Genomic DNA, 25915 nt, shown 5'->3' with positions numbered 1-25915 from the left:
CCTCATTTAACTTTACCTCTTTAAAGGCCCTGTCTTCAAATACAGTCACATTCTGAAGTACAGGGGGTTAGAGCTTAATCAGGTGAATTTGTGAGGGAGGACACAAATCAGTACATAATCCCTCCCATCCCTGCTTAGGGACATTATTGCCCTTTTGAGAACCCATAGAATCTTTATCCTAATTGGTAACACTCTGGATTTTGCTTACTAAATTGAGTAATGGAGATGTAAAGATGTATTTCTTTATTGAGCACCTAATATGTGTCAGGCACCTTACCAGTCTCTAGGAATATAATAAATATGTCTTCAGAGAACTTTCAGACACACAAACTAAAATACTATAATAGATACACTCCTAACAGACTAAGATGTCAAAGAAGTGTTTGCTGAATGCATAATCAAAGTGTTAGTGACTAACTTCACTGAAAGAAAAAAGGAGAGACTTCATAGCAAAGGTGACATTTGAGGGGAATCTTGGAGGATGAATTGGATTTTTGAGTATAGAAAATGGCATTCCAAAAGAATAGCTGAATCAGTGAGCGGCATGAGTGAGTGAAAGAGCGTGGCTTATTGAAGGACTCGTGAAATACTTTGGTTTGTGGAAACCTTACGGAATGTGATGGAAAAGAAATGGTGAGATGTTTAGCCAGAGTCTGAAGGATATTGAATAAAATTTGGCTAAGGGATTTGACTTTGATTTTTTTGAGCAATGAAGAATTAACAGTGTAAGCAGGAAGGAGGCCATAAAAATGCTTGTGCCCTCTAGAAAGATATCATGTCAAAGGAGTTACGGTTCACATCCTAGATATGGACTAACACTAGAGTGGTTGGTGTGGAGATTCCGGTCTTAGATGAGCCCTGGGGCTGTAGAGGAGAGGTCCTCCTGCATAAATCCCACCAGCTCATATGTCCACGAACATACACAATCCATGTGTAAGCTTAACAGTGCACTTATGTGTGTCTCCTGCACTACTGGTTGCAGTAGATTCTGGAATTTCCCTAAGGTGGCTTCTCTTGCACATCTGCCACTCTTAGGGACTTAATACTCATTTCTTACCAATTTGGAACATGATCCACTCACCTCACCTGGGAGGCATGGGCCAATGGAATGTGTACACTTCTGGCTTGTGTGCCCTGGCATCTGGGGGACTGGGTGTGAGCAGATGGGATTGTGGGTTTTCTAAATGTGCAGGCATGGCTATGACCAGTGACAGCTCCCCTGAACAGAGCTTTCATAGTATGGAATAATACACTAAATTAAAAGCTTCACTGAAGAATGGGAACCTTTTTCTACCTTGCACAAAGTTAAATTGGATAATGACAGTGAAAGTAATATACTCAGGAAAGTGTTTTAGAGGAATAATCCTGGTGGCATAATGGGATTTAAATTAGATAGGAACTGGGACATATAGAGGGTGGTGGCTAAAGGAGGAACATGTTTCTTTGTTTCCTGACTAGAAAGAGCAAGAACCTCTGGGCATGAGACTTAGGAGAGAGAGAAACATGTAAAACTCATCGTGGTACAACATAAAAAAAAAGATGGTCAACAAGTGTAGTCTCCTTTTTCCTTCCCTTCTTGTTTGCAGACCCTCCCTGATGATTTGCATCATTGAGGGTGCTTGAAGAGTAATATCCCACCCCCACACCCCCCCACCCCCGATAATCACCTGCGTTGCTTTTGCAGCTTTTAAGATTATCTATGTTCAGTATTCTAGCACCTGTTGATTCAGAAGCCCTGAAGATGTCCATGAACTTCATCCAGGTATTTTAGGATTCTTGATATTCCTGGGGAATTAAAAACCCAGAGCCCAAGGAGGTTAAATAGTTTGCTCAGGCTTCTGCAGGCGTATTGTAAAGCTGAAGAAATGGCTGTATGAAAGAGGTAAATGACTTGTTTTATTTCACAGTGAATTGGGATAGAGCCAAGACTGATGTTCCTAACAGTGTTCAGAGACTCCAAAGTTGAATCTCGACAAGGTGCAATTGGGCAGACCATTCCATCCAACTGGAACATTTATTCCCACTGGACTCATTTCTAAGAGAAGGAAAAGGAAAGGAAACATTTGTGTTATGTGATCATAGGTGGGAGGAACGCTAGAAATCCTCTACTGAGGTGTTTTCGTTTTATTGATGAGATAATTGAGCCCCCAGAGAGGCTGTGTTTTGACTGAAACAACATAGCTATTTTGGTGGTAAGACTTCTGACTCCAAATTCAGTATTTTTAAAAATCCTACCCACTCCTTAAAAAACAAGCATCCAGACCTTACTGAGCTAGTTAAAACCATTTGAATTAAAAGGAAATGAGAAAAAGAGGGGAAGCAATATTTAGGTAAAACATCTGTAGGAGCTTTAAATTATACAGATTGTGAGCTTGGTCTGTAAAAATCAGTCACTGAGGATGTAGGGAAGTTAGTTTAGGAGCAACTAGGGGAGTTTCCCTTTTGTGATGTAAATCAGTATAGAATTGCCTAGATGTAGGCTATCTTTGAACTCATAAGGGTCTTGTAAAACAGTAATAAATGTGCTTTCTATTTGCAGTTTCAACTAACCTCTATAAATTAGAAATATTAATGGATACTGGTGAATCTGAAGCCTAGAGAGCCACTTGATAGGTCTTCCCTCAAGAGCTAGATATCAGTCTGTGTTTGTGCTTTCAAAGGGTAATATATCTAGGATGTGCATTACAAAGAAACAAAATAACAAATTTTTTAGTTCCCCAAGGTCTAAGATCTTTTCCACTTCTTTGGATTATATCAGATAATTTATAAGATGTGAAACTGATAAAAGACAATGTAACGCCCCATAATTCAGTACAATAACTCACCAAAGATCTCTGGAATCAGTTTGGTTTTCTAATATATTAACAGTTGGTGAGGAAAGGAAGGAAACCAGATCACATACATTTGAAAGTATCCACAGATGCGCCTAGAATCCACAGAGAGGTACTTCCATTTGTAAGTATTTTATTCCATTGGCAAATTACAAAGGTCTGGGAGAGTGGGAGATGAGAGATTTTAATTTGTGAAATTGTTATTTTAGAGCTGAATTGTCTAGGGAATTTAAATTGAAAATAATAAGATACTACATCTGACTCCTTATCTCTGCAGTAGGGTGGTATCTCAAGGTTGCGTCCTGTATTGTGCAGGGGCTTATGGTTTGTGATTCTTCCCAGCTTACGTAAGCCTCAGCAGACCTTATTTTTCCTACTGTGACTTTCTTACTGTCACCACCTTCTGTTTATTGATTGAAACTTTAAAAAATACATTAAAAGTAGAATTATTAGGGATAAAGGAGCAACTCTAGGCTGCATTTTTTTTTTTTTTTTAAGATGGGGATTCAGGGCTGGTCTAAATCTATTAAATAGCGTTATCTTCCATATATGAGTGGCCTCCCTCCTAAATTTCAGGTCCATATTATGAAAAATTAGAATGCTAATATTAGTTAACATGGTAAGTATCTAGGGGCGCCTGGGTGGCTCAGTCGGTTAAGTGTCCGACTTCAGCTCAGATCACGATCTCGCGGTCTGTGAGTTCGAGCCCCGCATCAGGCTCTGGGCTGATGGCTCAGAACCTGGAACCTGCTTCCGATTCTGTGTCTCCCTCTCTCTCTGCCCCTCCCCCGTTCATGCTCTGTCTCTCTCTGTCTCAAAAATAAATAAACGTTAAAAGAAAATTAAAAAAAAAAAAAACATGGTAAGTGTCTAGACATCAAAGTATTTTAGTTGGTATAATTTCCAATCAAATGCACAGATAATTTTTAATAATGTCTTCTGAGCTTTTTCTCCCTGGGGCTGTTATTTTAAAGGCTTTCCTTGCTGTGAATACTCTTGATTCCTAGGATATTGATGTAAGTTTAACCTGGATGTAGATGTAACACAAACGGCAGTAACTTAGACTCAAATTCAGAAAATATTTTTTTCACTCCTGTATTCTGCCTCCTGCTCCCATCATTCACCTTAATATTTATTATGACAGTAGAATTGTCTGAAGAGCAGTAGGTCTGAGAATGAACTATGGCTGTGTGACACATCTTCCTTTCTTCCAATATTGGCAAAATAACAATTGTTTAATCATTCTACAGGGCAGTTACCTCCTCAAACGGAGTCCTGTCTTTAGAAATCAGCCATTTAATCATCATTAATTTTCTCTTTTATTCAGTGACAGCTAGACCATATGCTAGTTCAGAGCCTGGGATCCTAGCTCACTTCCTAGTCTTGTGCTGTGCAACTTGACTATGGAACTTAATTTTCTTGAGATTCTTTCCTTATCTATACAATAAGGATAGTTACAGTGCCCACTTTTCAAGGTTGGCTGTGAGGATTAAATCAGAGAACATTCAGGAAGGGTTCTTTCTGACTTTTCTAAGTCGGCATGACTGTACATAAACTTTGTTTAAATCACAAGATTGATTCATGGCCCACTAAAAGTATATTGTACACCTGCTTTGCAACTGAGTAGCCTGAAGGAAAGCCATCTTGTCCCTAAGATACCGATCAGTGCTCTTACTCCCTGTATTCCTCGATGTTCAGATTTGTGATTCCTAGCTTATATGCTAATCTAAATCTTTTCAGCTTTTACAAGATGTAAAAAAAAAAGCATATAACCCTGTGAAAACTGTTCATTTTCAGGAACACTTTCTTCCCTGTGAGGAGTGTGTTTCCTGCGCAACTGTCCTAAGTTGGGCTCAAATAAAATTGTTGGTATTAGAGATTCTAAAAGGTTTATTAATTTTGTGTCAAGAATATTTACTACCTAAAAAAAAAAAAAAAAAAAAAAAACCAAAGCATTGTATAGGCTGGCTCAAGTAGATTATACAGTTAACCCTGGAACAATATAGGGGATTAGGGGTTCTGACCCTCCCACTCCCTTGTTGAAAAATCCTTATATAATTTTTGACTCCTCCAAACTTAACTACTCATAGCTTACAGTTGACTGAAGCCTTATTACATAAACAGCCAATTAATACACATGTGTTTATATATATTAATACTGTATTCTTACAATAAAGTAAGCTAGAGAAAAAAAAATGTTGCTAAGAAGATCCAAAGGAAGAGAAAATACATTCTCAGTACTGTGCCATAAAAACTCCAGTATAAGTGGACCCACACGGTTCAAACCCATCTTGTTCAAGGGTCAACTATAATGTGTTGGAGACATATTTAAATAACTTATTTAATTTGTATCCAGTTTTTCTGTTTTTAAAATGTCCTGGCTTGCACTCCCACTTGAACCTTATAATAAAAGAATGAATATCCATGATTAAGGTGAGGGATCACCAGAGTTCTCGATTGTGGGAGGTTGATTATTTTTAAAAAATTTTTCTCAACTGTTAAGGACAGTACCAAACCATTAAGCCACCTTTCCAGCCCTTTGTCATATTTATTCTGACATTTCTTTTTGGGTTTTATTTCAGTAAAGATCAAGATAACCTTCAGTTTTGCCTTGGAAATTAGGATATAATGTCTGTTTTCTAAGACAGTGGATCTTAGTCCCAGATGTATGTTAGGATCACCTGGGGTCGGGGGGGGGGGGGGGGGTGGCGAGGTGGCGGGGATTTTGAATCCTATCGATGAAATACAGTTGCCTGACCCCATACCCCAAAGAGCCGTGTTGGAAACCACTATGAGAAATACTCTTTTTAGTGTACAGACTTTCTTTACCCCAGCCCCACCCCTAAATTAAAAGTCTATAACTCACAGCTAATCACAGCGATTCTAGATACCCTGTAGATTTATAGCTATTAATTAAAAGGCAATAAGAGTGTATACAGTTTAAAAGTATTTGAAACCTGGCTACAGCACATTTAGATTAACCATAACCTGTCTCTTTGGGTGGTAATGATTTATTTTGAGTTGCAATAACATTATATAGAGAAAACAAAATTTTTTTCTTGTCATTCTAAGATCCTATTGTTCTCTTTTAAAGATTTTGATTATATTGATTTCTGAAAACACTTGTGTGGTTTACATGAGTAATCTCTGATTTAGGAGATAAGAAATGGGTTCAGTCATCCTAAGAAAGCACGTTCTTCACTTTTAGGAAAAATTCCCTGAGGGAATGAATATTCCTTCTGTCTCTAATGATGGAATATACTTTCAGGAACTTCACAAACTTCCTTGTTTAAAGACACTTAACTTTTAACAAGTGTGGGTATGGGGTTTTGTAATTAAAGGAGAGTCATTGAGCTTTGAGTGTTTAATTCTGTGGTTTCTTCTGATCTTTGTCTGCCTTTAAGAGCATTAACACTATTTCTGTTCTATAGGTCTAGCAGCTGTTAGAAATACTGTGGATGTTTGCTGATATTAGGTGGCAATTTTATATACAGTCACTGCTGATTGGGTTGCCCAGGATTGAGATTTTTTTTTTTTTTTTTTTTTTGGCTTCACACATAAAGGTGGCTAGATTGGGGAATTTGCTGCATATTGCTAACGATTGCTTCTAGAAGGGCAGCATGTTAGCCACAGTTATTGCCATAAGCAAGCTGCATGCTGTGTATTAGTTTGAACACATGGTAAACATGTTATGGTTGAAATAGTGGATGTTCCTTGGAAGAGAAACCTATTTCAGAGAGGACATAAATTGACCTGTAAAAAAATGAGTGGAAGCCTTGAACCTTTGGATGTTGTATCTGAGTCTCTTGTTTAGAACCAACAAAAGGCGACCCTGAATCCTTTAGTTACATTTATGGTGTTATCTACATTACTTTTAAGTGGCCTACCCAGCATTTGAGTCTGTATTCTAATCATGGCAGAGAGTTCAGATGTTAATACCAATACAATATTTGTTTAAAATCTCACCAAAGTTCCATTTGTTCCTTGCTTTCTTGTTTGCTTGTGAAATGGAGTGTTTCCCTGGTGTTTTATCCCCAAAGGGGTGAAGGTCTGGATGCCAACTTGTGTGAGGACTAAACACTTTCCTGTTTTTTTGTGTGTGACAAATGACTACCCAAGATGCAAATGTTAATGCATATTTTATCTGAGTTTGTAATTAAAGCACTGCTCCAAGCAGTGATTAAAAGTCCTCTCTGCTCGTGTAATCTTTGTGCACTGTCAAGAAGAGGTGGGCCCTGGCTGAGCTGATTGCTGGTCCTTTTCTGATTAGGAGACAACCTTCAAAGAGCAGTGCTTCTGACTTTTTTCAGATTCCCCTGAATGGCAGGAGCCTTGCCTCCTTTTCAGAGTTCTTGCTTGTCATAGGGATAAATGGTGGGCGGAACGCTGCCTAATGATGACTGTGATCATGTAAAATAGCCTCTGATTAAAGAGTAGCTCTGTGGGCCTGCCTGGGTACATTATTCTCTTGGGAGGCACATTACTGGGGTGGGGTTGAGGGAATTCTCTTTCATATTCAGGAGATAAATTGCACTCATCAGAGGACTATTAGTTAAAGGCAATTTAGTATGTGCTTTTCTCATTTCAAGGAAAAAAAATGCCCCCAAATTGTCTATTTCACCTGGAGGGAAGAGAGACAGACATATAAACATCTCAGAAGTCTGGCATCAGGTCTGTGGACAGCAGCTCTTTGGGCCTTTGCAGGAGTTATTTCCTTGGCTTATGAAGGGCAGACTCTTCTTTGTGGCTACACACGTCACTATGAAGGAGCCTCCTTTCATGTATTTAATATTCATGGAAGGTTTCCTATAAAATTACAGAAGGTAGTTTGCTTCTGCCTTCTGACCTTGCACCAGTCTGCTAGTTATTTGTCAAATAAAACTATAGACTTCAGTTAATACCTATAGAATTTAACTTTCGAGACTTTAATACTTGAGTGGAAAAGCTAGAAAAGCATTATACCTTGTGGTTTCCTCATCCTCTCAAAAAAGGGAAGGGGCTGTACTTCTGTGTGGTGCTACCATTAGATTGTTAGGACAGGAACCAAGATCCATACCTCTGGGTGTGTGGCAGCTATTGGAGTCCTAAGACTGTAATGGTCTTCCATTAATGGAAGCTTAGTTTCCATGTGTCCTTTTATGTAATCAGTTTGTGCTCTAGAGATATCTAATCAACATTTCTCACTGATCAAGTGTAGATTTTTGTTTATTCTGTTGAGCTGATTACCAAGCCGAAGTATTTATTTCCCCCAAGGTGACATTGCTTCTGAAAGTCAAAGAGAAATGGTCTGGTTTGATCTGGAGATGTGGTGTTTAAAAGGTGTTAGGTGCATCCTAGGGCTCAGTAAGAGCATGCTTGGCCATTACTACGCAAAGGTAGCAGAAGGGTCCACTTCTGCAAGTTGTTGCCTTTGTGTTGGTCAGGTTTCACTTTTGTTGTCGTTTTTCTTCTCAGCTTCTTGGCTTAAGGCAAAGACTCTTGGCCTTGCAGGTGAAGAGTGCTAATTCTTATGGGAGAGACTTTTCATCTGCTATAAGTAGGGTCTTTACTTTTGGAAAATTACTAAAATATTTCCAACATAAAAATTAATTTCTAAAAATTCCTGCATAAGACTGAAGAACACTATCATTCATTAAGGGATGCTAGCAGAGTTTTGTCAGATTTAGAAAATAAATTGTGTGGAACATACTTTTATTACGAATTGATTTACTTAAATTCAAATTTAACTAGATGTCTTGTGTTTTGTCTGGCAACCCTTGTTGCAGGTAATGTCGGAAGAAAATTAGAGAAAAGAAATAACTCTGCTTATATCTGGAGGGGGGAAAGGAGGAAATCAATAAAAATGTTTTCTGACAACTGCAGTTGTGAGAAAAGTTGACCTCAGTTCAGTGTATCTGAAACTAGAGTTTTTCAAAGTTAGGCTAGAATGAGAAGGAAATGGGTAGAAAATACACAGACTGTAGGAGAGGAATGGATCATAGAAGACTAAGATGTTCCCTCTCATATTGGGAAATGAAAAATTGTATATTACAGTGGAAGGGTTCTTTATAGATTACTTAATCTTGGTATCTTCTTTCCTTCTAGAAGGAACTTGGAACTGAAATACTAAGAGGCTGTTACCTGACCACATTTTCATCATCATTTAGAGGCAGAACCTTGGCTTTGACATACCATAAGTTTAGAACTGATCGAACAAAACCATGTACTTTTGATGACGGAGGCTTCTAAAGAGAGCTTTCATGTGTAAAAGTGATTATTACAGAAATTGAAACAGCAGTTACCCACTTTTAGTAACTACACTGTCCCTTCTACAGTAGCTAGGTTCACAATGTTCTCAGCATGTATTTCTGACTTATTTGGACTCCTGTAGGTAGCATCCCAGTTTACCCTGCCTATAAACTAAGGGAATTTGGGTTTAATGATTTCATTGGTAACTTCTAACTCTAGGACTCAAAAATCTGTATTGTCTGAATGCCTCATAAAGAATTTACAGTCCTGTTGATATGACATACCCATATAAAATAGAGATCGGGGTGTCTGGGTGGCTCAGTTAATTGAGTGTCTGACTTTGGCTCAAGCCATGATCTCACGGTTCATGAATTTGGGGCTCGCTGCTATCAGTGCAGAGCCTGCTTGGGATCCTCTGTCCCCCTTTCTTTCTGCCCCTCCCCACTTATGCTCTCTTTCTCAAAAATAAATAAAACAACAGAGCACCTGGGTGGCTTAGTCAGTTAAGTGTCTGACTTTGGCTCAGGTTATGATCTCACAGTTCGTGGGTTTGAGCCCCATGTCATACTCCATGCTGATAGCGCAGAGCCTGCTTAGGATTCTCTCTCTCCCTCTCTCTCTGCCCCTCCGCTGCTTGCTCTCTCTGTGTCTCTCTCAAAATAAATAAAATTTAAAAAAATTTTAAAAATAAAAAACATTTTAAAAATAAAATATAGATCATTATAACATTAGTCAAAAAATAATCTTAGTTAAGTTAAATGAAAATTTAATATGTTTGATGTATAAAGTAATCTTATCAGGGGTAAAGAAAGGGATAGCAGTGTTTAACTGAAGTGAAACTTCCTAAAGAATAGAAGTTGATCTCAACCTTGAGAGGGCAGAAGGGTTTGAGAACTGGGGTTGCAGGGAGGGCAGGTAGGAAAAAAGCCCATGAAAAGGTACAGAAGTAAAAATGATTATGGAATGTTCTAGAAGGCCAGACTGGCTATAGCATATAATTCATGCTTGGAAATAGCGTCAGCATTATCACAATCTCCATTGTCCTGTCCCTTCTTGTCCCCAGTTTCTCTACCATTGGAATTGAACCCCTCACTCTGGCTAGTCTGGCCTGCTTATTTCACCTCATAAGAAAGCCTTTCAGACTCATCTTGGATCTGACTGGATAGAAGATAAATTGGCAAACGAGTCCATTTTGTAATGGGCTAAATTATTTCACTTTTCACAGGGTATATATCTTCTTTCCTGCTTAAAGAGATGACCATTCATTTGTTATTCCTAGTTGTTGTTCCTCCAGTAGCAAGCCTTGTGCCTTGGAGTGGTAGGTGTTCAGAAACATAATGTGTTCCGAGTTGTTTTGTTCTATATGCTTGAAGACCTGGCTCGACTTCACAGATAGTGGGAAAGAAATGTGAATGCTCTTTGATGAAAGGGGTCTTCTCTTTTTCATTTCTTTTAATCCCCTCTGTGCTTGATGTAGTGCCAGGACCGTGTAGCATGGCGAATATATGTGGGGAGACATGCTCATGTGTGACTGGCAGGAATCTACAGATCATGTGTTCCAAGCCCCTAGTTTCATGAGTAAAAGAACTAATGGTTAATAAATAAGTTTTATGAGTAAAAGAACTAATGTTTAATAAATTTCTTAAGGTGAACAGAAAAAGTTTAGTAGGTGTGAGAATCCAGGTCTCCTCTCTCTAGTGAGTGTTCTTTTTTTAGAATGCCTTGTTCTTTCTCATCTTCACTACACAGTACAAGAAAAGTTAGCTGGATTCAGGATGTTTCATTATCTGTCTCTCTATGGCATGCCTGTCTCTGTTTCCTGTTTTAGGAGTAAAGTAGAAAGAGCCCCTCGGAGTAAGGGTACCTGGCTTCTTCCTAACCCTGCCACTGCATTTGTATCTTAAAGAATTCACTTACCAGCTTCTGTTTCCACATCTGTAAAATGGGGTGGGCTTGGGGTTTAGTGCCACATAAATTGCTATGTCCCTTGTAGGTACATCCAATAATTCAGCAGTAGCCCTGGATTATATTAACTTATCGAGAATTTAAGAATGTTCTGTCCTCTTCCTTCCCTGTTACATAGTGTTTCCACAGCATTTGCCCCACGTAGAAGAGTGTAAGCATGAGTAGGAGTGAGGAGAGGGTAAAGGAGTTGGGGAGATGGCTCTGGGCTCTATTGTGTATAACAGACCTTCTGGTTTCCACTCGCCTATCCTTCATTCTCTAGGTAGCACAGGGTGAAAAAAACCAACCAACTCAACAGGATGAATCTTTTTGGTGTCTGATGCTCTATCTTCAGTTCGTCTTTGTTGTGGTCCATTTCGTTTGGTGTCTCAATGTCTGTGAAGCATGATAACACAAAGAACAAAAAGACAGGCTCTTCCAGAGAGTCGCCAGTGATGGAACAAAGGTTCCGAGGCATTGTGTAAGGAAACTGTGGCGGTGCCCCCTGGTGAGGGAAAGAAATGTGCCCTCTTCACCTCTTCTTAAGTGCTGAGCCTAGCCAGAGGACACGTTTTTTTCTAGAAGGCAAAGCCTTACACTTTTGGCAGCAGAGCTGAAATAGAAAAATTGAGCTTGACCTATTTCCGTAGCAGTGCGAGCCTCACATTGTCCTCTCAGGCAGTATGAAAATCCTTGAACTGGGAAACTGACAGCTGCAATCAGACACTTGCATTGAGGGAAACATCATGAATTTTAATAGGAGTGCTGCTTCTGGGTGAGGTTGGGAGGGGAAAGAGAGCCAAGCCAATTCAAACAAAAGGAGCAGAAGGGGGTTTGCTACATGTACAGCTCATGGCAGTGATGAGAGTTATATTCAAATTATTTATCCCACAATGATGTTGATGATTTAAGAGGGAAGGATTGCCGAACTCTTGTGAAGTGGAAAGGGTTATGAATCTTCCGTGATTATTAATCCCACTGTACTGAAGGCAAGGAAGGTGGGTATATCAAAACATGACTTGTTAGCAGTAGCCGTCCTCAAACACTGCACTTCAGTACCCAGGAAATGAGCCCCGGGAACCACATTGGCCACTACATAGATGATAGTGCTTCCTTCAAGGACACACCGGACAAGCGCAGACGTGTGTGTGTGTGTGTGTGTGTGTGTGTGTGTGTGTGTGCACGCGCACCCACAGAGCCACTTTCAAGTTGTCTTTCCTATCAGCCCTCTTGCATGGCAAGAGGTGCATGGCATTTCCCATTCTGAGTAGCCCTCAGCATCCTGTTTGTCCTGGGGTGGAAGGATTGGAGTTGGTGCCCGTTGTCAGACCTCTTCATGAAGAGGCTGCTTATTGGCCTCGGTATCTCCAGGGTGGTCTCTCAAGGAGAAGAGAATGTGGGAAGACTACTTCTTTTAGAACAGGGTCCCATGCCACACCCATACCCAGTCGTGTTTGTTAGAAGCTGAGGATCGAGTTTGTGAATTAATGCAATCATGAGCCACTTTGTTCTTAGTTGTTTATATGGCCATGCTTCGTTTTAGAAGGGGGACCTGAGTGTTTATTAAAATAGAAACCTAATCATTTCAGAACCCCTTTCTTCTGAATAAATCAAGAAATAATGTGTGTGTGTGGTTTTTAAGTGTGAATACAACACTTAAAAAAATATGCTGCAGACTTTGTTCATCACATTCCTCTGTTGGTGAGACTATTTAGCCTGTAAGGGTCTTTCAGCCAAAGACTGTTACCCAAGACAGCGCTGGCTGACATTCTGAATACTTTTTGGGAAGTACTGAAGAAAATCACCACACACTAAACAGGAACGGCAACTGCCATTTCAAGATGTGGTATTAAGGATAGAACTAATTTCTTGGTTTATGAGCTAGTCCTTCTGGAGCTGGAGGAGAGTGAGATGAGTATGTCTGTGCTGGGGAATTGGGACTCAAGCCAGACTAAGGCAGAACATGTCAGAAATGGAGACAAGGAACAGGGCTGTCCTTTACCAGGTTGTGAAGGAGGAATTCATCCTTTTTCCCCTGCCAGGGTTTATCACCAACTGGTGGAGGTGGTGGCAAGGACTTTGTGGGCCATTTGGCCTAGACCTCACATTTATGAAGGATTCATATTTATTCTTTAAAAATTATCACCTAATGGGGGCACCTGGGTGGCTCAGGCAGTTAAGCATCTAACTCTTGATTTTAACTCAGGTTATGATCTCTGGAACCGTGAGATCAAGCCCCACAGCATGGAGCCCTCTTGGGATTCTCTTTCCTCCTCTCTCTCTCTCTCTCTCTCTCTGACTCTCCCTCTCAGAAATTAATTCATTTATTTAAATGAACTTAAAAAAATTACTACCTAATGAATTGATGTAGTTGTTGTAATTTCTATGCATTTAAATAATTTTTTGCACTATGTGTATAATATATCATGATGACGATAACCCCCTTCAGCATTTCTTCTTGTTTTAGGAAGGTGAAGTGGAGTTCCTGCCTCTCAACATGGGGGAGAAACCCTTTCCCTCTTCAGCTCCTTCCCTGTTCTTCAAGCATGTCCTTCCTGTCCATAGTGCTCCTGATACGAGGTCTACATGGGTCCCATTTATCTTTATCCTTGCTGTAAGCTGGAGTATTCCTTTTAAGTTATTTAAATTGCTAGTGACAAACCCACTTTTGTGGTAGAAGATAGGTGGATGGGGCATATTGTGATAACCTTTACTTACATTTGGGATCCTGCTTGTGTTCAGATCCTTACTGCTATGCTGACCTGCCTCCATTTCTCCGTCTCACATCTGTTTTCTGCCTAAGCCCTTTGATTCTCCATAGCCATGTCTCTGCATATGCTGGTAGTAAAAGCTACCCCCCATGAATCTAATACTTTGAGTCACTGAACCTGGAGTCCCCTTCTCTGTGCTATTCATCCATTCATTCATGGGTAAATATTCCCTGAGTATTCTACACTCAGGCACAGTGCAGGGTGCTCTGGCTACAGTATGGCAAAAGGTGAACACAGTCTCCAGGTGCTGGATGTTTTTTCCCCATCCTCCTCAGCTGCTACAAACTCGTGCTGACCTAGGTTCCCTAAACCTCCATCTTGATATTCCTTCTGGTTTTACTTACCTGCTTAGGTTCCCAAGTTAACCTTGCCACATCGCAAGAATCCAAGGGTAACTTCTGTTCATACTGATGGGGAAATAATGTACTAAAACGTCTTCCTGGAGGGAAACTGAGAGGCTTCAAGGTTGTTGTAAGGCAGGGTACTTACTAGTCACTCAGGTGCCATGATGGATTGGAAAATATCCAAGAAGGAAGGAGGCTCTTCTTTTCAGGCTAAATAACAGCCTCCTTGTTGGGAAGGGAATAATCAATCCCAGCTGGAGCAAAGAGACCACGTTCCCTTTGCTTTTCCATTCAAATCTAATCTAATGACATGAGTTTCTGACATGAGTAGCATTCTTGCCCAGACTTGTGGCCCCAGGGAGGGGATGGTTATTCAAGACAGCTGGCTCCCTAAGCAAGGCATATAACTTGATGATAAATGCTTACAGACAACTTCCCTTACTTGCTGATTCCAGTCTCAGTTTAATTGACACCCCTGGAGATTTGCAAAAAAATAAATAGATGTTTCTTTGAAAGAATATTATTTCTCTGGATGCAAGAAAAAGATAAGAAATTGTGCATGCATACAGTTCATCAGTATTTTCCAGCTTATGGAATTCTTTAGGGAGGGATTCCTTTTATGCATTCCCTATGAAACAGAAGTTTCCTGTGCCTTTAAAACCTGTCTTGTGTTATAGTGTAGAATAAATCTGACCTGTGATTTTGTTTTTTTTTTCTTTAGCTTTGTCTTTTGAAAGGAACCATTTCTATGAATTAGTAATTTGAAGTCACCTTGTAGATTTTTCTTCTGAAAGCTTACATGTAGCTAAATTCAAGTTTTAGTAATTTAAAAATTGTTTGTTTTTTCCAGGGTTTATACTCCTTTGGGTCAAGAAACCCTTCTTTGGAATAACAGTTATGCCTAAATCTCTAGACCTAGATGTCAAGCATTTCTTGTACATTCCTTTCTCATAATTGGAGATGAAGTGTTGTGGGCAAAGAAAGAATTGACTCATACATCTTTTCTGCCATCTGAGAACTTGGGCACTATAATGGTTATAATATCTAAACTAAAATGAATATTCTGAGAAAACAGACATTTATTTGAAAGAATTTGGAAGTATTGAGGGTATGCAGAATTTCTTTGCAGTTTATCAAAAGGACTAATGTTAATGATAAAAAATCTTATAAATCAAATTTTAGGACTGGATCAGTGAGTTGAAAAAGGGAATTAATAAGAAGCACTAAGACCTGGTGAGGTTTCAAAATCAAAGCTAGGCAAAAGACAAATTGTTTCACACCTTATATAAGTTACAAGTTGTATCACACCTTATATAAAAATTTAAAGACATACTAAACAATATTTTTGGCTGTCTGTGGATATATTCATCTATAATATAAGGGCAAAAAACATGGCTTAGAAGGCCCATGATAAATAACTTGACAGTATTTTCCTGAGGTGGCATAGACCTAAGGTAAGGAGGGAGGGAGCAGTGAGGCTTGGGGACCAGAAACAAAAGAGATTTTAACTTTATAATGTTTTATTTGCAGATATTAAAGGGATCTGAGGCAAGCATGACATAATAACTTTTGTTAACTCTGGAAGCTGGGCATTATTTGCTATAGTCTTTGGTCTGGTCCTAGATTACTTAAATATATAAAATTACCTTGAAAGGGAACCTCAAAAAAAGACTTTTTATACCTTTATTCTTAAGTTCCACATAAATCAGAGTAGCGGTGCACAATCAATAGATATAACCCTCTCTGGGTATTTGCATATTTACAGTGAGTCTTGATAAACACATAAATCTCAACTGCTGAGCTCTCTTGTTTTGAATTCTCCTAAACTAAGTACTGTTCTAACAATTTGCAAATCAGTTATGTATATCTTAGTGTAACAAGTTTTGGCTGTGTTTCAGGAACAGGTGCCTTTTAAACAGGAAAATCTAATTGTGGTATTTGCCTCAGCCAATATCACTTTCATTTAAAAAATGTTGTCATAAATAATTCGAATGGATCGCATGCTTTCCGTTTCTCAATAGCCACAGGCATGTAACTTATTCAGAGGATTTCTTTGGCCTGGAAGCGAGACTTTTCATTTGCTTAGAAGCTTGCACTGGGAAAAAAATGTTCTCATTGCTTTTCATGTAGGATTTATGTTGGTTTGAAAATGAAAATTTTGAGTCCTTGTCATGTGAAAATAGATGCAGCTGTAGAAACCAAAATCTTATGTTTTCTGCAGCATAGAACTGCCCCACTTATTTTGGACTCAGGTCTGGTCAACTCATCAGGCTGGACCCAACAGCTTAAAACTAGGAAATATGTAAAGGGAAGTTTGGGCACAGTGTGAAATTAGGGCACAAAGCCTCCAGCACTTACCCAGTTTCCTAAACCTAATCTCTCCCTCAGCCCACTGATGTTAAATGCAGCAAACTAGAAGTAGGCAGGGGGACTGCTGAAAGGGAAATTGGGTGGTCTTTTTAATTACACAAGTGAAAGTTCAGAGCATAATGGCAAGGAAGGAGGAAAATAATTTTATTAAGATGAAGGCAACATAAAAAGTGGACATGATTCCTTAAAAAAATTTTTAATAGGGATGATTTTCCTACAAACCTAAATAGCCCTACTATATTACAGCATAGTGATGGTGTTTATAGTCATAGTTCTGAGTGGTTGGTGTTTTCCAGAACAAGTCTAGAATTAACTGACCAAGTTTTTCCACACCATCTTAACTAATGGATCTCTTTGTTTTGATTCCAAAGGTGTTAACTACCTGGATGCACTCACCATTTGCTGAACTGATGCCATGAGGGTGGACTAATCTGATGGTGGATTTTTATATGCAGAGACTAAATTTCTGGAAAATATTGCAGGTTTTGCCTTCATGTTAAAAATTTAAAGGTCATAATATTTGTTAATACATGTTTATACCCTTAGCATGTCCAGTCTGGCAGCAAATGGAGTCCTGTTCTAAAACCATATGATTCTAACTTGTGCTTATAACTTGTTTTTAGAGAGTTGGCCAATTCTTTTGAAGTTATCAATTTCAGAACATACTCAGTATTCCCTAAATAACAGAAAGTTGGCCTGAACTTTTATGGACCTTATGACATTACTTAGAAATTGATCCTTAAAAAGAAAGATAAATCCTAAACATAAGTTTACATGCTTGCCATTCATTTACTTCATAAAAGTAAGACCTAGAAAAGTGGTCTGGTTATTTGGATTTTGGCATGTATAAAAGCTCTCCTGACTCATCTCAGTAAGCTCTCTTACGTTGTTTTCCATAAATTGTAGATCATGCTGTGACACAGTGTGTGGTCAGGTACAAAGAGTCACACAGGCAGAGGTCAGACTCAGCTCCTTCTCCTCTGCTTGTTTGACCTTGAGCCAGTTACTTACCCTCTTTGAGCCTTTGTTTCTTTTTGTTGAAAATGGTAATCCCCGTGCCTACTTAAGGTTGTTCTGGGGGTTTAATGAAATTCATGTGTAGATGAGACTCACTGTGTAGAGTATATAGAATTAGATGTTTCATACTTGTTCCCTATTCCTTTCTGTTGGAAACAGAAAAATTTGAATTAGAAAATTGCCACCGTTGGGGCCTCTGGGTGGTTCAGTCGGTTGAGCATCCGACCTGGCTCAGGTCATGATCCTGTGATTTATGAATTCAAGCCCTGCATAGGGCTTGCTGCTGTCTGCAGAGTCTGCTTCAGATGTGTGTTCTCTCTCTCTCTCTCTCTCTCTCTCTCTCTCTCGTATAAATAAACATTAATGAAAAAATTTCCTCCTTTTACTTTGGGTCTCAGTTTCCCCTTCTGTAACGCCTGTGGTTTGATATCCGTGTTTATTATTTGAAGATGGTAGAATCCTGGAGAGTGTGGACTCTGGTTCCAGTCACATCCGCTTGCAAATGTGCAGCTCCAGCTTGCCCAGGATTTGAGGAAAGCTCATAATGGTTGCCATAATAGGTTTCCTCTGACTTCCTTACCTGAATTCTTTTAAATTCTTGCGGCAGCCTCCTTCCAGTGTCGGAAAGCTCTAGAGTGTATTTGAAACTTTTTTCCTGTAGGAATTAACACTGGGATCCTCGGTGGGGGCAGTCAGAGGATCAGCTTAAAAATTACCTCATTTCTGGGAAGAGTGATCATTGTCTCTCCTCCAGAATACATTTGGTAGCCAAATAGCTATGAATTTTTCAAGATATTTTTATCCTGTTAACAGAGGTATTTCCTGAAACCAAATCTTTGATCTCAAGATTCTGTGATTAGTTGTGATTGGTGAATAGCCATTATTATGAAGAGGCCCCACTGGGAAAGGAAAGGTTAGGTCCAGTATTTTTTTTAATGGAAACAAACTAAATGTCGGGAGTTGTCTGTAGATGCAGTTGAGAAGCCCTTTACTGTCAAGTACTGTCTTCTCTTAGCTTCAGTTCTGTTTCCATGGCAACCACAGGGTCTCTAGTGCCTGGCTGAATGGTTTTACAGGAAGCTGAAAAACATTGCTATTCTAAGTAGCTTTCTTTTTACTGTACAAAGGGATCCTTCCCTTACTGTAGGCTAGCCAACATTTACTGGGAACAAAGGAGACTATTTATGCGGATTGTATTCTGGGTAGAGGGTAAAGAAATGGGGAGACCCCAGTCCCTGCTTACTGACTTGTGAATTTGTTTTTGTGGTGATTGTTCCTAGCATTTTGGAAGATCCAAATAATTTACCTTTTCTTTATTTCAGATATGGGTTTTCCTGTTTATGTTAAGCAGAATTTATATTCTAAGTATAGAACTGGTTTTAAAAAAACAAAAGGTGGTGGTGTGTGGCTGGGATAATATTAGTTATGGTGAATTTATAGCTTTCAAGTATCTATGAAGGCAGTGTATTTAACAACAAAAAGTGCCCCATGCTAGCAATAGACACAGAAAGATAATGGCTTGGCAGTTATTAGGTTTATCCTTTATTGTATGTTAAAATTATCATTTGGATTTTCTTTATATATTAAAAAAAACCCTGTATTTCCATTTGTTTACATGGTAGAAAAATTATATATGGTAGAAATGTCTTTGGCGGTTCAAAATTAAATGCAGTTCCTTTCTGGCAATTTATGACTTGTGCTCATTTCTTAGGAAAGAAATCAAAGGTATCAGTGCAGTTCCATTAAAAGCTGATATAATAAGTTTAATTTCAAATATAAGCCACTTCCTCGACTTCTTTTCTGAGCTCTTTCAAATTCTCTTTAGAAGTAAGTTAGAAAAAAAATTTTTTTTTGTTTACTCTTTAGTAGAGACAGCCTTTTAAAACTGCACTCTGATAATGAAAGCCTTTAATTTTAACAGATGTGGACCTTTGTTCCTAATCTTGCTCTGTGTCTTTCATACACACAGTTAAAATTAAAGACAATCTATAGAAAATTCCAATGCGTGTTTTATATGCCTGATGTTCATCATCCTTGTGCTGGCAGGCCAGGTCCAAGGACCCAGAGTGGGATCCCACAGGGTCAGCCAAGAGGGTCCCTGTCTGTACGCAGAGTAGAAGAAATCAAACACGAGCCAGCAAAAGGTGAAAGCAGAGTTTATTGAAGGTACAGAGAAAGTGCAGGTACAGAGCATTTGGGAGACTCAGGAAAGGAGGGAGTCTTGTCTTTGCTTGGGGCTGAGGGTTTTTATTGAGGATCATGGTCTGATGTATGTGTTCTCTTAGGCATCCTGGAATTGGTAGTTAGAACAAAGATAAGGACCCAGGTGTCACTCCTGGGAGCCAGGGGGTCTTGGCACTGAGATATTTAGTGCCAGTGATCTGGAATATGGACACGATGGCTTCTTAGTCCTTAGATGTTGTCTGTTGTGCTGGAAGACTCCAAAGAAATCATTAACTCCTTACCCCTTACAAGGAGGATATACATTAAGGCATGTGTATGGCAGGGGGTGCAGATCCTAGCAAGAATAGAAACAGGAAGGGAAGCAAAGAGCAGAGTTTCATGGAGACCCTCAGTTTCCCTGTCTCAACCCCATTTCTTCTATGAAATGTAGTTCTTGTTCTGCAAGATGAGTATTTCATGGGAGCTGAGATTTGTGACCCGGACTGTATTTAGATAAGTTAATGCCAGTTTAAACTACTCCTTTACTGAGACCTAATGATGTTTCTTTTGCGTTTTTATCTTATCAGGTCTTGGAAATTTTCAATAAAATAGTTTTGGAAAGTATCTCAAGAGACACTTATTTAATACATCCTCAAGTCTGACTAGCACCAAATGGCAGATTTAATAGCAAATTGCTTTGCTTTAAATGTCCTCTACCAGATGGTTGCAGTAGTAGGTTTCATAAGTAATTTTTCTCAGGTAACCCTGAAATAATGATGTAAGGAATGTACTTTTTGAAAGAACTTGCATGATCTAAAATGAGTTTTTAAAAATTATTTTAAGGTATCTAGAGCCAAAATTTGATGAAGTATTTCCTGTTGTTGGGGGAGATCATCAAGACGTGACTACTGGTTGACCTGTGAGTGGGATGTGGGTGGTCAGAGGCTCCATACCCTTTCCCCTGTTCTTGGAATGTGGGTTCTGCTTGTCTTCTCCACTCCCAGGGGCTGCTCCAAAGACATAGCTTTGAGATTATGTGCGTTGAGAATATCTGCATGATATATGTGACTGAATCCAGTTAAGACTTCTATGTGAACTTTGAAGGTTTGACAGGCAAGTGTGGGGATCCAGTTGTCTTGCTGCCACCCAAGACAAGTTTCGTGTGTAAGCTGCCTTTGCTGGTTAAAACTGCCATCGACCAACCTGGAGTTGTCTGCCTCTTTGTTTTTTTCCTGACCACTAAACAAGGGGCCAGTTTCAGATTTCATCCGGGACAATCTCAAGAAGGTTTTGAACCAACAGCTGAATATTTTCTTTCTTTCTTTCTTTCTTTTTTTTTGTTTTTTTTTTGTTTTTTTGTTTTTTTAGTTTATTTATTTTGAGAGAGAACACAAGCCGGGAAGGGGCAGAGAGAAGGAGACACAGAATCTGAATCAGGCTCCACGCCATCAGCACAGAGCCAGATGCAGTGCTTGAACTCAGGAACTGTGAGATCATGACCTGAGCTGAGATCAAGAGTTGGATGCTTAACCAACTGTGCCACCCAGGTGCCCCCTTAAAAAAAATAAATAAAATAATGTTTATTTTTGAGAGAGAGCACACAAGCAGGGAAGGGGCAGAGAGAGGGAGAGAGAGAATCCCAAGCAGGACACTGTCAACACAGAGCCCAACACAAGGCTTGATCTCAGAAACCATGAGATGATGATGACCTGAGCTGAAGTCGGACACTCTACAGACTGAGCCCTCCAGGCACCCCTGAATATTTTCTTTAAAGAGTTATAGGATTGACTGGTATATTCAAAGAGGTTATAGATTATCTTGGCATAGAAAGCCAGTGTCATAAATCTGGGAACAAGGACTACCTTGCATGATAATGAGTTGATAGAGACTGATTGAAGGAGTGTGGAGCCTCTAGAGAAGGGCTATTTGGAGGAAATGGGATTCAGGGCATTTCATTAATTCAACAGAAATGTACTGAACGAACCTTTTATATTAGATGTTATGTACTGTGCTGGAATTATAGCACAAGTAAACAAGAGTGTGTCCCTAAATGTATGGAGCTCACAGTCTGGTGAGAGGTCCAGACACAAAACCAGGCAATTACTTCAATGATAATGTCTATGTTGGGTGAATTACAGAGTACTAAGGGTACACCTGGATTTGTAAGGAGCAACAGATTTCGTTGAAGATTTCTTTGAGGATGTATGAAGCTGAAACAGAAATCCCAGTGGACGTTGCTATTTACCCATTTAAAATAGGGTTCCTTTTTTTCTGCACTTAACTTTTTGGACACAGTCTCCTAAACTTTTCTTAGAAACTAAAATATTTGGATTTTAGAATTTTATAGTAAGAAGAGATCTTATAGAAATCCAGCCTGTTTTACCACCAGCACCTTTGTAACTCTGGAAAGGAGAAGAAATGCAAATTCCCAAAGTGTGCCAGTGGGTCAGGATAAATAGACCTCCTCTCATTCATAATGTGAGTGAGTGTTCAGGGAAGATTACATCTCTGTATCCTCTACCTTTTTTCTTTTAAGGAAAGGTTTTATTCTCCTAATACATGCATCGTATCTTTGTCAGACCTCAAGCCTTTGTATCTGCTTCTACCTCCTTTAACAAAGGAGAACAAATAGGGAAATAAAAAAAAAAAATAGTTGAATCTGTTAGTCTATGTAATCTATTAAGAACTAGCACTAAAATTATGGCTGCTACCCAGTCACCCTGACCTAATTTGTCTCCTAAAGGATAGGAAAAATTACTGTTTTTAAATGGCCCACATTCCTTTGGAAAGCTTAGATATGCTCCCATAGATATATTATTTCTCAGTTGGATGTTTCCCCATTAGATCCTACTGATTGCTTTAATTTTGTACCTTAGCAGAAATATCACTTCCCCCTGGTTTATGTAGCTTCTTTCATGAGCCACATAACATCCATTATTCCTGAAGAGCTTCTTGCATTGAAAAATTTAGAAGCAGACAGTAAGAGGTCTTCTAAACTGATACACTTTCCTCACCCTTGTTAAGAATGATTCTCAGATGTTATTCGTCGTATTGATATGTTCTTTTCAGAGTCGCATTTAGTGACACAGCCAATAACTCAATGTTAAATCCCAGTTTTTAAAATTTATGATAAAAGGAATGAGACCACCACAGCTAAAGAACAAGAAATATGTTGAAAAACATAAAAGAATCATGTCAGTGTTCAAATATATGAAATATTCTCAAGGCATTGGGTATTTTATTTTATGAGATGTTCTTTTTGTGCTTCTTTATTCCTGTAACTGTCAGGGTGCTCTTCCATTATAGTATTGTCTTATTGTAACATTTTGAACGGTAATTTGAATGATAATTGTTACTTTTCTTGTCCATTTCTACCAGTAGACTGCATGCTTCTTGGCTTTTGTTTATGCCTGGCATATTATAGGTACTTGGTTAATGTTAGACTGAATGTACAGTGATAAATTAATGTGATTCCCGTTGATGAGAAATACCATTTTTCATCATTGATGAGAAATTTATTTTAGCTTACATACGACCCTGGCATTTTGTCAGATATTTCACTTTGAAAAGTATTGACTGAGTTTGGGACACTACTAGGAACAATTAAATATGTAGTCCATATGCTTGTAAAATGTAAGCATGGGCAAATAATGACTGTATTATATGGAGGCTTAGCATTACACAAATATAATTTTAGCATAAAATTGGAATGATATGCTCACAGTCTCTTTTCCTCTACATTATCTAAAAATGTTGACCTTGCGGTGCCTGGGTGTCTCGGTTGGTTGATTGCCTGACCCTGGATTTCAATTCAGGTCATGATCCCAGGGTGATGGGATCAAGCCCTGCATGGGGCTCCAATTAGAGCCAAAAAAATTCAGATATCCTTTTTTTTAATTAAGATATCTTAAACTCCCAGAAATTACATACAGAAATGTGGTTCATGTAATGTATATATACACACATGTATACATATACTGGTGAAATATTTATAAATATGTTTATATGTACATATTAAAGAATAGTTTCTACCATCAGCCTACTGGAATAAGAGGAGCACTTGGGTGGCTCAGTAAGTTAAATGGCCAACTCCTGATTTCCATTCAGGTCATGATCTCACAGTTAGTGAGATCAAGTCCCCCATCCGGCTCTGTGCTGACAGCATGGAGCCTGTTTGGGATTCTCTCACCCACTCTCTCTCTCTCTCCCTTCCCCTGCACTCTGTCATGCAGTTGCTCTCTCTCAAAATAAACTTAAAAGTTTATTTTTAATGTTTATTTATATTGAGAGAGAGAGAACACGTGTGAGTGGGGAAGGTGCAAAGAGGGAGGGAGAGCATCCCAAGCAGGCTCTGCTCTGTCAGCACAGAGCCCAACAGAGGACTTGATCCCGTGAACTATGAGATCATGACCTGAGCCAAAATCAAGAGTTGGATGCTTAACCAGCTGAGCCACCCAGGAGCCCCACAAAATAAACTAAAAAAAACCAAACAAACAGTATTTGAGGCCATGAATTAATGAAAATGAAGAAATAACCACTGCTTTCACATGTGATCACATTTAGTCTTTAAAGATGAGATGAAATTGGTATCTTGCTTAAGGTTTCTGCATGTTAAAAAAAAAAAAAGGAGGAGGTGAGGTGGTCAGGTTCAGGCTCAGCAGTGTAATGATACAAAAGCTTATCCTCAGCAAATGCTTCCTGTGTTTTTAGTTAATACCATAAGGTGAGTTTCCTCTACAGTGAAAGTGAAAACAACTGAAACCTGCTCATTCTCCTTCCACGGATGTTAGTTTTGGTTTACTCATCAACTTCTCTGCTGGTGTTCTCTTACTAGTGAGTTTTAACTTTACAGTTTTGTTGATCATAGTAATGACAGTCCAAACAGTCCATATCTATATTGTGAAAAATGTGAACAGAGACTTGTATTTTTTTAGAGGTGGGGGAGAGGGAGGGAGGGAGAAAGTGGGGAGACAGGCAGAGGGGAGAGAGAATCTTAAGGCCCTATCCCATGACCTTGGGATCATGACCTGAGCTGAAATCAAGAGTCAGACCTTAACTGACTGAGCCCCTCAGGTGCCCATGGAGACTTGTATTTTAAATCAGCAGCAGTAGAGGGAGAGAATATTCCCATTCACTCCTTGTTTACTTATTATCAGTGCAGTCTATCATCTGTGTTTATATCAATTTTCTTCTCTTGACTAGTCAGATACAACCCCATGAAATTGTAAGAATTCCAGCTTTAAAAAGGTTTTGATTTTTCTAAAACAATATATGGACTGGATAACTTCTTTTGTTTCAGAACCAAGAGTTTCTGTCATGCAGACTGTGGGATCGTAAGTGGACCCTTAATGCTGCTTGGGGGCCATCATTGTTTCCCTCTTGGGACAGTGCACCACATTATTCGGGTGTGATGGGGAGCTGGTAGGCAGAGGGTTTAGGGTCAGGACCCGGATGGGGGCAGGGCTCCTTTTTTAGTTAGAGACACTACACTGTACAGTTTCTTTAAATAAGAGCCTTTGCTGAGGACATAGCAAATCCGACCTGTTCCTTTTCCCTTTCAGAGTAGAGGCAACAGGTATTCATTAAACTAATAATGAGTAATTCCCCACAATCCCAGATTGCAATTTTACACCTTTTCTTCCTCCTCAAACCTGCTGTATGTACATCCTCTCTCAGCCTCACTTTCAGGTGATGACTTTGTTTCAGTTTTCCCGGTGAAGTAGGAAGCAATCAGGAAATGTGCGCCAGCCCCACCATGTGTTCCCGCCTAGCAGCATCCACCTGGATTCCTTTACCGGGAAGACTGACCATGGTCTCATGCAAGGCCATTCCCTTCTGCACTCTGTTCCCATCCCCTCTCTCTTACAAAGGGACACAGCTCCAGCAGGTCTCTCCTTTCTTTCTTGTGCCACCATCCTTCTCCTGCCTACTAGATCCTTTCAATAGCATAGTACTGTGTTATTTCTCTCATCTTAAAAAGCAAGTTCAGGGATGCCTGGGTGGCTCACTCAGTTGAGTGTCCAACTCTTGATTTTGGCTCTGGTTATGATCTCACGGTCTTGAGATTGAGCCCCTGCTTTGGGCTCTACACTGGGTGTGGAGCCTGCTTGAGATTCTCTTTTTCTGTCTCTCTCTGTCTCTCTCAACCCCTCTCCCTCTTATTCTCATTCTCTTTCTTAAAAAATTAGAAAAAAAAAAAATTCTGCTAACCACAGACTCCACTTCCTCCTTCTGCTAATCTTCCCAT

At 39.3% G+C, this 25915-nt stretch overlaps 1 protein-coding gene across 7 annotated transcripts in view; it reads left to right on the top strand.

Annotated features, from left to right (window-relative positions):
- Nucleotides 1–25915, top strand: part of DCLK2 (doublecortin like kinase 2) — a 151109-nt gene that overhangs the window by 62505 nt on the left and 62689 nt on the right. The window lies entirely within an intron of this gene.

The sequence above is a fragment of the Panthera leo genome, chromosome B1, assembly GCF_018350215.1.
Source record: "Panthera leo isolate Ple1 chromosome B1, P.leo_Ple1_pat1.1, whole genome shotgun sequence".
In the NCBI taxonomy this organism is placed as follows: Eukaryota; Metazoa; Chordata; class Mammalia; order Carnivora; family Felidae; genus Panthera; species Panthera leo.
Note: the sequence above shows the minus strand (reverse complement) of the source record. Positions and strands in the feature narration are given on the sequence as shown.